Below are 12574 nucleotides of genomic sequence, written 5' to 3' on the forward strand. Positions count from 1 at the left end.
TACTAAGTAAAGATTTCAACAGTTTGCACCCACACAGATACACAAAGTATAAAGTACTGTTTGAGTACTAGTTTTACCATCAATTCTCATAGTACAACACATTAAGGACAGAGATCCTAGATGGGGAGCAAGTGCACAGTGACTCCTGTTGTTGATTTAACAATTCACACTCTTATTTATGACGTCAGTGATCACCTGAAGCTCTTGTCTTGCGCTGCCAAGGCTATGGAAGCCTCTTGAGTTCACAAACTCAGACCTTATTTAGACAAGGCCATAATCAAAGTGGAAGTTCTCTCCTCCCTTCAGAGAAAGGTACCTCCTTCTTTGATGGCCCGTTCTTTCTGCTGGGATCTCACTCACAGAGATCTTTCATTTAGGTCATTTTTTTTGCCACAGGTGACACATTTCTTTTTATCATTTTAAAAATTCTTTTTATTTTAATTTTAGTTTTTTTTAAGTGAGTTGTACTGTTTATCATCTTGCCTCTCAATAGACAAATTCCTCTGTCCCAGATGAACCCAAATTGGAGCAAGTGTGGGCCCTTAGGAAGCCCTGATCAGTTCTAGCTGTGTTGAGTCTTCTGTGAGCTGTTTTAGCTACAGCCTGACTCCAGGCTGTGTTGGGATAGAACTCTTCTGGATGGGGCCTGAGTTTTGGTGTAGCAAGTAAAGCCACTGCCTGCAGTGCCGTCATTCCATATGGATGCTGGTTCAAGTCCTGGCTGCTCCACTTCCATTCCAGCTCTCTGCTATGGCCTGGGAAAGCAGTGGAAGATGGCCCAAGTCCTTGGGCCCCTGTAGCATGTGGGAGACCTGGAAGAAGCTCCTGGCTTTGGATCAGTGCAGCTCTGGCTGTTGTTGTGGCCATTTGGGGAGTGAACCTGAAAATGGAAAACTTCTCTGTCTTTCTCTGCCTCTGTCTCCCTATAACTCTGCCTTTCAAATAAATAAATAAATCTTTTAAAAAAGACAAAAAACTTCTGGAGAAGATCAAGGATGAAGTCATCAGCTCAGAGCTGTCAATGGGACTGTCAGCTTGTTTTTTTTTTTTTTTTTTTTTTTTTTTCTAGTGACCTGTGACATTATTGACATTTTCCAACAGTAAATGTAAGAAGGAACTAGGCCCCTTTGGACAGACACTGTAGCCCACACAGGAGACAGACAACCCTGAGATTTAGTATGTGCAGGCCCAGCAGGATCCAGTGGAAACTTTGACATCTTAATCTTGTTCTTACTCAATCATCCACAGCTAATATATCTTCCTGGCAAAGCAGATGTCTTCCATAAGGAACACAACGGGGGCAGATTGTTATCGTAAGAGGCTGCCAAAGTCTGCTCTAAATTGTCCCTGAACCACTGATAATAAACCAAATTGCTACAAACAGACATCAGTTTGCAGAAATGTTAGCTGTCCAAGGGATGCCTTTGACTTGGGGAACAGAGGCAAATGTGTTACAAGTATCAAGTGTGTAGGAAGGGAACTTGAAGTTACCTCTGAGGACAGTCATTGGGTCAATTGTGACAGTGAGTTGTGCTGTTCTTTGAGTGTTCCCAAGAGTTTGTCTTCAGCCTCCTCAAATCACAGTTGGTATTTTCAAAAGTATGCTCCATTGGACTGGACAGGTTTACTGCTTTGGAATCCTAGACCATTTGTGAGACTGTTTGATTTCTTGTATGAAAAAGACTGATGAGAGAAATTTTCATCCTTTTTGCATCAGGGTTGTACAGTGGTGACTGAAGGAATGGAGTGGAATTGGGCCAGTATCATTTGGTTTTACTCTGTTTAGTCCAGGGTTCCTTGAGTGTTTGGAGAGCTGGGGCTGGAAAAGAGTAGAACCCTTTCCCAACTGTCCAGATGCAAGCGTGTAGTGAGCTAGATGTGGAGCACTGGGCCTCAAGGGCAGCAACACACACTGGCCTTCCCAGGGGGAAGTTTTGGCGGGGACCTTTGAAGGGTCAAGACAGAGAGGAGAAAGTACATACTCTGCCCTTTCTCTTTTCTCCTTGACTGCCTGGGCTTTCATCTCCTTCCTTTTTAAAGCACAGGCTACCGTTTCAGAGAAGTCTTTGTTTTATAAAATTTGGAATGTAAACACAAAGGGGAGAGCTGAAGTGTTATTCATAGCCTCACCACCCAAAGATGAGCAATAACACACATTTAAGCCTATTTTCTTTCTGTCTTTCACTCTGCCTGGTTACTTTTACCTAATTATGATTTTTTATTCACATTTTATTTCACTTTATGTGTTATTACTGATTCTTTATAAACCACTTTAATGGCTACATAATATTCTAACAGATGGGAATAGTATAAATTACTTAGCAGTTGTTGAGTGTTCAGATTTTTTTCAGTGCTCATTTTTATAAGTGAGAGTACACTAAATATCTCTGCAAATAACTCTTTCTCTGAATTTAAAAATATTTCCTGAGGATGGAGTGCTAGAAGCACAATTACTATGTTAAAGTAGGTAAGCATACCCAATACTCTTTTATGTGTTTTCTTCCTCTCTCTCTTTCTCTCTCTCTCTCTCTCCCTTTCATCATGCTATAGGTTGGGCTCTAAACTTACTGACCCTACATAGCTGTAACTTTGTACACTGTCACCTAATGTTCTTAGTATAATGCATGGGGTATGTATGGGTGTGTGTATGTGTAACCAAGTTAGTTTCCTGAAAGTCATACAAATTGACAAACCCAGTCCCATTTTCCTAAATTTTGTGTTCCATTAAATGATCCTCACCACTGTAACCACAATAACAAGGCTTACTAATTATAAGAAATCTGATTGTTATGCTGGAAGATAACTGAAATATTTTTCAAGTGCATTTGAGATCAAAATATACCTGGAAGGGAGTGGGCATTTAGCTTAACACTTAAGATGTCTGTATCTCACTTCAGAGTTTCTGAGTTCAATTCCTGGGCCCAACTCCAGATTTCAGCTTCCCACCAGTGTAGACCTTGGCAGGCTGTGCTGATGGCTCAAGGAATTGGGTTTCTACCAACCACATAAGAAATGTGCATTGAGTTCCTGCTCCTGGCATGGCCCTGCCCCAGCCCCAGCCATTGTGGGCATTTAGGGAGTCAATCAGCAGGTGAGAATTCGCTCCACCTGTCTATAAACTAAAAAGGAAAAGTCTCATGGGAGCTGATTGTGGGAGCCCCTGCTTGCAGGAACAGGCCTGTTGCCCACAGACATCTGGGACCTGATGATCAGAGACAGAGCATGGCTTCAGATGGGACACCAGGTGGGGTGAACAGACCCCATCCATGTGAGTTCTCAGCCTCACAGAAGTTTACATGAAACGTCAGTTTAAAGAAAACAGAATTTACCCCTTGTTCCAGCCTCAGATAATTACGTGAATCTAAAGCTTATAAATAAGATGTGAAAGTAGCAATTTTGGCAACCTTAAATTCCAGGACTCTAGAACTTAAGGGAGACTGTACTAGAAGAAGACAAATAAGTGCTGTATTTATTTATATGGCATTTATATCTCATTAGTGCTATGCTAACATACTTAGAAGTGTATATATACTCATGTTAGAGACCTTTTATCTATTAAAATTATTCATTAATTATATTGTAATTAAAGTTATATTTTTACATTTTATAAATACGCCATATACACACATATATAAGGAGAGAGCACACATGCATGCTTGCTCACTGAGCTCATGAGAGAGCTGTCCTTTCCTTTCCCTCTAGGCACACTTGAGGCTTTCCATTTTCTAATACATTCTGCTTGTGTCTCGGGACTGTTACAAATGCTCAGTAGCTGAGAGTGCACTAAAGAGGGTCTAGGTACCTCACTGAGTCTAATCATGGCCACTACGATAACAAGAACAATGACAGCTGAATGTCTTGCTTAGGCTGTGCCAGCAGCGGAGTTGAACATCTCCATGGATTCTCCGATTTGATCAGCACAGCAATTCCAGGGTTTGGTGTCATACCCATTTTATAGGTGGGTTGACTGAGCTCTTGAGGGCTTAAATGACTTACCCAAGCTCATTCATCTAATAGTCAGTCAGTGCTCAGGGGTGAGTGTGGCCCAAGGCTGAGGCATGCAGAAAGGAATCACTTGTTTCACATTAAGCCTAGAAACGAAATACTCATTTGCGTGGATTTCAAAACATTTCTGTGCTCTAGTGAATTGATCTTCTGCTTCCATTTCCATGAACTTTTGAAGTACTCATGTGTGATGTTTTTGTATTTTTTTAAGATTTATTTATTTATTTATTTGACAGGTAGAGTTGTAGGCAGTGAGAGAGACAGAGACAGAGAGAAAGGTCTTCCATCCATTGGTTCACTCCCCAAATGGCCACTACAGCCAGTGCTACGCTGATCCGAAACCAGGAGCCAGGTGCTTCTTCCTGGTCTCCCATGTGGGTGCAGGCACCAAAGCACTTGGGCCATCCTCCACTGCCTTCCTGGGCCACAGCAGAGAGCTGGACTGGAAGAGGAGCATCCAGGACTAGAACCCAGCACCCGTATGGGATGCTGGCACCGCAGGTGGAGGATTAACCTAGTGCGCCATGGCACCAGCCCCTCATTCTTGTATTTTAAAAGTGAAAAGATAGAGTAGGAAAACTGTAAGTTTAGGATGCTCTTTAGTTGTAGTGAGAGTGGATTGTCATAGCTAGTGGCCAGTTGTGTTCTCTGCAAATACTAACAGATGCACCACAGTGAGTTGGAGAGGTCCCTGCGGCAGCACCAGAGTTGGGGTCACACCCAGTGCAGGGAAGCTCTGGACAGAGGCTCTGAGCCTGGTTTCTGTGTGGCTGAAGAAAGGGCCATGGAAGAGGCTGCCACCTTGATTGGCCAGCCTTACCCCTGGCATACCAGGACACAGACCCAAAGCCTGTGCTTTCAAATGTTGCACAGCTCATTTTTTAAATAAAGCCTTTATTTAATAAGTATAAATTTCATAGATACAGCTTTTTGGATTATAGCGGTTCTTCCCCACATACCCGCCCCCCACTCCCACTTGCGTACCACCTCCTGCTCCCTGTCCCATCCCATTCTAAGATTCATTTTAAATTATCTTTATATACAGAAGATCAACTCTAAGTAAAGATTTCAACAGATTGCAGACACACAAAGTATAAAGTACTGTCTGAAGACTAGTTTTACCATTCTCATAGTACAACTCATTAAGGACAGAGGTCCTACATGGGGAGCAAGTGCACAGTGACTCTGGCACAGCTCATTTTTTAAAACTGAATTTTAAGGCTTTAGATTTCATAAGGCTGACATTTTTGGCCTGGAAAGCCCATACTTTCGAATGCATTGTTGTTGAGGAATGTGGATGTTTTGTTCAAATCCTAAGCAAAAGTCAATTACAGAGTAAAAGGGAAGATAAAGTATATACAGTTATAAGCCAGAACGTAATGACGGTCATATCACGAGATGGCAGAGCTATAACACACTGCTAAGGCTGCATGTTGAGGACATTCTCTAGCCTCAAGCACCTACATTTTTTAAAAAAGGGAAGCTGAGGGGCTTGGTGCTGTGGCGTAGTAGGCTTAGCCTCTACCTGTGGTGCTGGCATCCCATATGGGTGCCAGTTTTTGTCCTGGCTGCTCCTCTTTCAATCCAACTCTCTGCTGAAGGCCTGGGAAAGCAATGGAGATGGCCCAGGGGCATGAGCCCCTACACCCACATGGAAGACCCTGAAGAAGCTCCTGGCTTCAGATCAGTTCAGCTCCAACCATTGCAGCTATTTGGGGAGTGAACCAGCAGATGGAGAATCTTTTCTCTGTCTCTCCCTCTCTAACTCTACCTCTCAAATAAATTTAAAACATTTTTTTAAAAAAATTGGAAAGCTGAAAATAACTTATGCATCTTAAAAATTCAGAGAGTGAATCAAATGGGAGGAGCAGTAGATGTCAGAGAAAATGAAGGTGATAGAAAATAAAGAGGAGCTCTTCACAGCCCAGCCTGCAGAGGGATGGAGTCTGTGTTGCACTGGGGTTTTGCCCTTGTATCATTGGGCTACTGGTGCTCCAACTCTGCTAAAAGCTCAGGTACAGGCCCTGAGGGGCACAAAGGATTTGCTCTGGTCAGAGTTTGGCTGCCGTGGTAACAGTACTCTGTGATGGTGGTGGGGCTTTAAGCGGTGATTGCATCAGAAGGGCTCTGTCCTCCTGAAGGGGCTGATCCCATTATCACAGGAGTGGCCCAGTCCTTGAAAGAGTGCATTCTTGACAAAAGAGTGACTTTGCCTGACTCTTCCTCACAGGCCCTCCACCGTGTGTAACACCCCGCCAGAGATGGCCCTTCATTGGGAATTCCAGCCTACAGAACCCAAATGAGTGTCTGTTGTTGATAAACTGCCCAGTCTGTGGTGGTCTGTTACAGCAGCAGAACATGGGCTTCTGCCAGTGTCTGATCCTGCTGTTCTGTTGAGCTTGATAGCAGTCCTAACAGTAATTGCTGTGTTTACTGAGCACTTACTCCATGCCCGTAGCCGTGCTGTATTAGCTTATTAATCTTTACAGCTTCCTACAAGGTAGATACATTTTCCACACTTCCAACACTAGGGAATGAGCCCTAGTCTAGAGGTTTCAGTTATCCAGTGGTGATTTCCCGAGTGTTTACTTTGTGCTAGGCAGCCTTCTCCATGAAGGTGCATTGCTGAACAAAACGTGCCTGTGTGGATTTCCATCCTAGTAGCAACTGCCCGAAGTTACCAGAGGCGGAGTTGTGAAGCTGGCTCACATCATTAGTCAATTCCAACCTGCTTTCCTTTTTCAGCACAATACCCTGACCACATGGCTGCTGACCACTGCACCTGCTTCACAGGGCTGGCACCTCAGCATGGAGATGAGCAATGGCGAACACACAGAAGGGCTTGCTGAGTGCCAGCCAGTGTGGCTCACATTCACTTTGTTCTCACATGGCCCTGACCTCTTTCAGATCTCATACACATGTCCCGAGCAGAAGGTCCAGTGCCTTTGTGTGCTCAAGAATTTAACTTTACCCAGAAGGAAGTCTTGCCTGAGTCCTTGGCTTCTGGGAGGTTATCTCTGCATCCTTGGAGCATGACCCATGACAGGATGGTCTTTTGTCCACCTAGGAGCACTGGGTCCTGCCGCAGAGTCTACAATACAATTTGGGGATGGGGCTAGCCGTGTGAGACAGTCTCTCAGTGGGCACTGGTCATGCTAGAAAGAACAGAGATGTGAATGGCGGCTGTCTATCACATAGTTTCTGGTGACCCCTGGAGGCACTGAAGACTGAGATCGAGCACATAGACCGTCAATCATTCCTGTGGGTGGAGCCCCGGTGAAATCCCTGAACACCAGAGCCTGAGTGAACTTCCCTGGTTGACAGTACTCTGCGTCATCACACACTATCACCAGGAGAGTGACAGTGTCTTGGCTCCACAGGGGATGGACAACAGGAAGCTGTGTCCTGGGTGCTTCATCCATTGGCTGAGCCAGTCTATATCTTTCCCTGCATTAAACCCTAACTGTGAGTCTAACTCTGAGTCCTTCTGATTCATTATCAAAACAGTGGTTTGGGGGAGCCCTTGAGCTTGCAGTAGGGGTCTAACTTTGCATCTAACTTCAAACCTTGTGCAGTACACTTCCCAGGTCTCTTTTGGGGATATGCTAGATTGAGGAAAAGTGAAACCAGTCTGCATAATAGCAGAATGCCCCAGCTTCATGCTGGAATCATTGCTCCAGCAGTGGCCAAGGCAGCCTGTGCCCTGAGAACAGCAATAGCAGGGCAGGGACAAGTTCTGAAACCAGGCCCCAGGGCTTGGGGCTCTGCCTCCATCAAGGGTGAACATGCACCTTAGGGTGTGCAGCTCACACCTCAGGCGATAGCTACTTCTTCCACAGCCTCAGAACATTTTCCTTCCTTTATGTGATTACTTATTTACATCCTCTGTCATCCTAAAGGGATTGGAAGTAACTTGAATAGATACATTGGTGCTCCAGTGAACTCACTTTCTAAAAAAAAAAGGAGGGAAGTGGCAGAGGCAGAGGAAGGGGGAGGGGAGCAAATGGGAAAGGAGTGAGAAGGAGTTGGCTTGAAATTAACATCCAAAGTGCACACCATAAACATCACTTGCATCTATTCATTACGTTGTTTAAAGCCTCCATGTCCTTATTTATGTGCGTGTTTGTTTATTTACCTCCTTATTTATTTATTTCTGGCTTACTTACTCTGTCTCTGACATTTCATTGCACTAAGAGCCTTCTACTGTAATAGTTGCTTGTCAGTTTTCTGCATTCCTAATGGCTTTTGCCTTATGCTACGATGCTGTATGATTCATTTCCAGTGGTTCATGATTGTTAGGTCTTCATTATGGGCTACACTTTCTAGCTATGTAAAGTAAACCATTTCTCTACTTAATGCATTTTCCCATGGATTTTATCTTAATACTAAAATGGGTACTCCTAAGCTACTATTTGTGAACAGACACTATACCCTTGAGTAACTTTTTAATTGGAATGTTTCAGTGTCATTTGTTTTTTTTGTTGTTGTTGTTTCTGATAAAAGCAGTATATATTTGTATTTGTTTTCAACGCGGTATGGCAAATCTTGAGTTTGACAGAAGAATTTAAAGTGGTTGCATGTTATCAGAGTTGATGTTTGGTATTTCTCATTCTCACACTAACAGGTCTTTCTTGAAGTTCTGGATTTCCTTCATCCATCTCCCCAGGTCTCCACTGTCTCCCTCAAATTAACATTCACCTCATCTTCCTTACCTCCATAAATTGTATCACTAGACACCCAAATTATTGCACATTTGTGAGTAAAGCAGAGGTCTGTGTTTCCAACGAGCTTCTCCTTCTCCAGGAGACACACATGGTGGCTTGGATGCAGATGGGAGAAGCATTATAGGTTGGCTAGTCTGTTGGTTTACGGGGACAGAGCAGGCTGGCAGACTGGGGACCCCCATCGCCACCAAAACAATATAAAGAGCTTCGCTTGGGACACAGAGTTTCCTCCACATGGCTGTTCCAATGCATTTCCTTTCACTATTGCCCTTCTAGTTGTCTACTAGGACTACTGGAGTTGTCTACTGGAGTTTCTCTGTTCTGCTCATCTTCTGTTTCCAAGGTCAGCACACTTGTTTGGGACATGTCGACTTGCACGTTGATTTTTAGAACGTGCTTTACTGCTTTGGTGTTGGACTGAGGTCAGAGGCCTCTGCTTCTAGAAGCTGTGGTTCATTTTGGTGGGGTGTTGGGAGAGAATCATTATCTCTGTAGCTGTGTGAGACCCAGGGTTTAAATCAGTTACTTTCAAGATGCCCTGGCCAACTCAGGCTTATGTGTTTTTTTGTTTGTTTGTTTAATCCTCAGCTTAGAGCTTCCCCTGGGTTATCTTAGAACAAATTTTGTTTATCCCTGTTGTTTGGGGCAGTTTATTATCATTCTTACTATTCTGACTTCTATTTCAATCCAATTTTATCTAATTTCCATATTCTTGACAATTAAAAAATAATTTTTGGGCCAATGAAAACAATTTCTTATTTCCAAGGCTGCTTCTGGTTTCATTACACTAACGAATCTCTTGGGAAAAAGGTAAATTTATGTTTCTCTTTATGGATGCTTGTTATTTCTTTGATATCAGTCTATTTCTTTCTTATCAGATTGTATTTTTTGATTCTTCTGATAACATAAAAGAGATGGTTTAATTCTGTTTTCCCCCATAGAGTATGATTTTAGAGAGTTGCTTTATCGCTTTTTCTCTTAATGATTCACAAAGTCTGCAGGGGCCTCTGTATCCCTCCCTGCCCCCTCTAGTTTTTTCCTTTTTCTATTTACTCATTCTTCACTGCAGAGCCATTTATCCAGGCACAGTATTTTGCCAAGAAAACTTTCAATTCACTTCTGACCAGGTACAGGTTATAAAAAGAACACCCCTTGCCAAGAAAGGTTGCACATTGAATTTCCTGAATCAGTCACTTTCATTGGTGTTTTATTCATCCTGTGCTGCCAAAGGCTACCAAGTGCCTTTTCAAAGTATTCCAGGAGTGGTGGTCTTCAAATGGTAGCTCTTGAGTCTATAGGAAATGGAAATATAACTACTAAGTCATTTTTCTGTACTATTGACAAATGAATAAATGATGTAAATAATGGGCAAAATGTAATTTTGCTCCTGAGTTGTCTCTCATGCTGTTTATGGAATGAATTGGAAGAGGGTCAATTCTACAAGGTCATGTGGTTTAATTAAACAAGACGTGATACTAGGGAGGGTTACAAAATGAAGATCAGCAAGGCAGAGTTCTGGGTTCCTGATATCCAGGCATTCTGCTGGGATTCCCCTGTGCCAGGGCCTTTGGGACATGTTTTGTCTGTGCTCTGTAGGAGGGGCTTCAGCAGTCACCACCTCCCTTGCTAACCCTTTTACTCTCTGCTGCTTTGGTGGTGACAGAAGAGGTCAGATGCAGTTTGTTTAGGGGGGTGTTGGAATGTGCATCAGGAGATGCTGGGAAGCTCTGAGAAACTGTAGATCTACTACTAGGAGGGGGCCAGAGCTCTCCATGGATGACTGGGCTCTGGCCAGCCACCTATCACTGGGAGTTGGAGTAGTCCTTGGTCTTGGTCTCAGCCACAATGCAAAGCACTTTCCAGAGAAGTATCTAGGGATCATTTTCCTGATAACCCCACCCAATTTTCCACAGATTACAATTATAAGGATGTCCAAAATTTGGTCAATAAAAAGAATATCTTTAATTTCCCATTCAATCTTGAGAGTCTATGAATCTATGGGGTTTTTAAAGTTTATTTTTATTTATTTGAAAGGCAGAATGACAGAGAGTTGGAGAGAGAGAGAAAGAGAGAGAGAGAGAGAGAGAGAGAGAGAGAGAGAGAGAGAGAAAGAAATGCTTGGTTGATTGATTGATTTCATCTGCTAATTTTCTCTCCAAACTGCCTGCAACAGCCAGGGCTGGGCCCGGCTGGGGCTGTGAACTAGGAGCTCCATCTGGGTTTCCCATGTGGATGTTACAGGCACAAGTATGTGAATCATCATCTGTTGCTTCCGGGATGTTCTTGAGCAGGAAGATGGATTGGAAGGAAAGGCAAGACTTGACCTCAGGCACTCTGATGAGGGATGTGTGTCCTAGGCAGCAGCCTACCCTCTATATCACAACACTCATCCCAAAATCTGTGATTGTAATGCAATCTGTTTTTTAAAGTTGTCACATACATATTTATCTTTTTAATATTTTACTTTGAAATAATTGAAGATTTCTGGAAAAGTTGCAAAGATAACAGAATTCCCGTTTAGCTGTGAAAGAAGAAGGACCTCATCTAATATGTCCATATCCATATGACCATATCCTGACCTCTAGAACTTGTCACTGTGTCACCTTAAAAGGTAAAAGGGACTTTGTAGCTGTGATTGAATTACAGTTCTAGAGAAGGGGATGCTCCTCTGGTTGAACTTGATGACCCACAGTAAGCACAGGGGTCCTGATAAGGGAAAAGGGGAGGCTGGGGAGTGCAGGAGGGATTTGGAGATGCTGTGCTGCTGTCTTTGAAGAGGGGACAGGGATATGAGCCAAGCTGGAAGCTAGAGAGGCAAGGAAACAACTTGCTGAATAGGCTGAGAGTTTTACTCTGGGAACATGAGAGTGTTCTGGAGACAGATGGTGGATGGTGATCGTTGCTCAAGAATGTACAGGTACTGAATGCCACTGGTAAATTTTATGTTATGCACATTTCACCAGTTTTCTAAAAAGGCAAGGAAGGGGTAAGTGCTGTGGTGTAATGAGGAAGTCACTGCCTGCAGTGCCAGCATCCCATATGGGCGCTGGTTCTAGTCCCAGCTGCTCCTCTTCCAATTGAGCTCTCTGCTGTGGCCTGGGAAAGCAGTGGAAGATGGCCCAAGTCTTTGGGCCCCTGCACCCATGTGGGAAACCAGGAAGAAGTTCTGGCTCCTGGCTTCAGATCAGCCCAGTTTTTTGTTTTGGCCATTTGGGGAGTAAGCCAGCTGATGGGAGATTCTCTCTCTCTCTTTCTCTCTCTCTGTGTGTGTCTCTCTGTCTCTCTGTCTCTGTCTCTCTCTCTCTCTCTCTCTCTCTCTCTCTGTGTGTATGTGTCTGTCTCTGTGTGTGTGTCTCTCTGACTCTGCCTTTCTGTAACTCTGCCTTTCAAATAAATTAATAAGTCTTAAAAAAATGGGGTGGGGGGCAAGGAAACAGATTCTACCCTAGAGCCTCCAGAGGGAAAATCTTGATTTTAGCCTAGTGATGCTTCTGCCCTGTAGAATGATAATGTATTTGTGCTGTTTAGGTCAGAAAGTTGTGGTCCTTTGTTATAGCACCAATAGCAAACCAGGCCAGTTCACTTCACTTAGTTTTCCTTAGTGTTAAATCTTTTGTAAACATGCTCTGTGTATTGAAACTAGGAAATTAACATTGGAATCCTCTTGTTAACTAAACTTCAGTTTTATTCAGGTTTCCCCAGGTTTTCCACTGGTGTTCTTTACCTGGCCCCCTCACCCAATCCAGGATGCCACCTTGCATTTAGTTTCCATTTACTTTCTTTCTTTCCTTTTTTTTTTTTTTTTTACAGTACAGTGGGGTTTATTCCCCTTTTTACAAAATTTT

The sequence above is a fragment of the Lepus europaeus genome, chromosome 17, assembly GCF_033115175.1.
Source record: "Lepus europaeus isolate LE1 chromosome 17, mLepTim1.pri, whole genome shotgun sequence".
Lineage (NCBI taxonomy): Eukaryota > Metazoa > Chordata > Mammalia > Lagomorpha > Leporidae > Lepus > Lepus europaeus.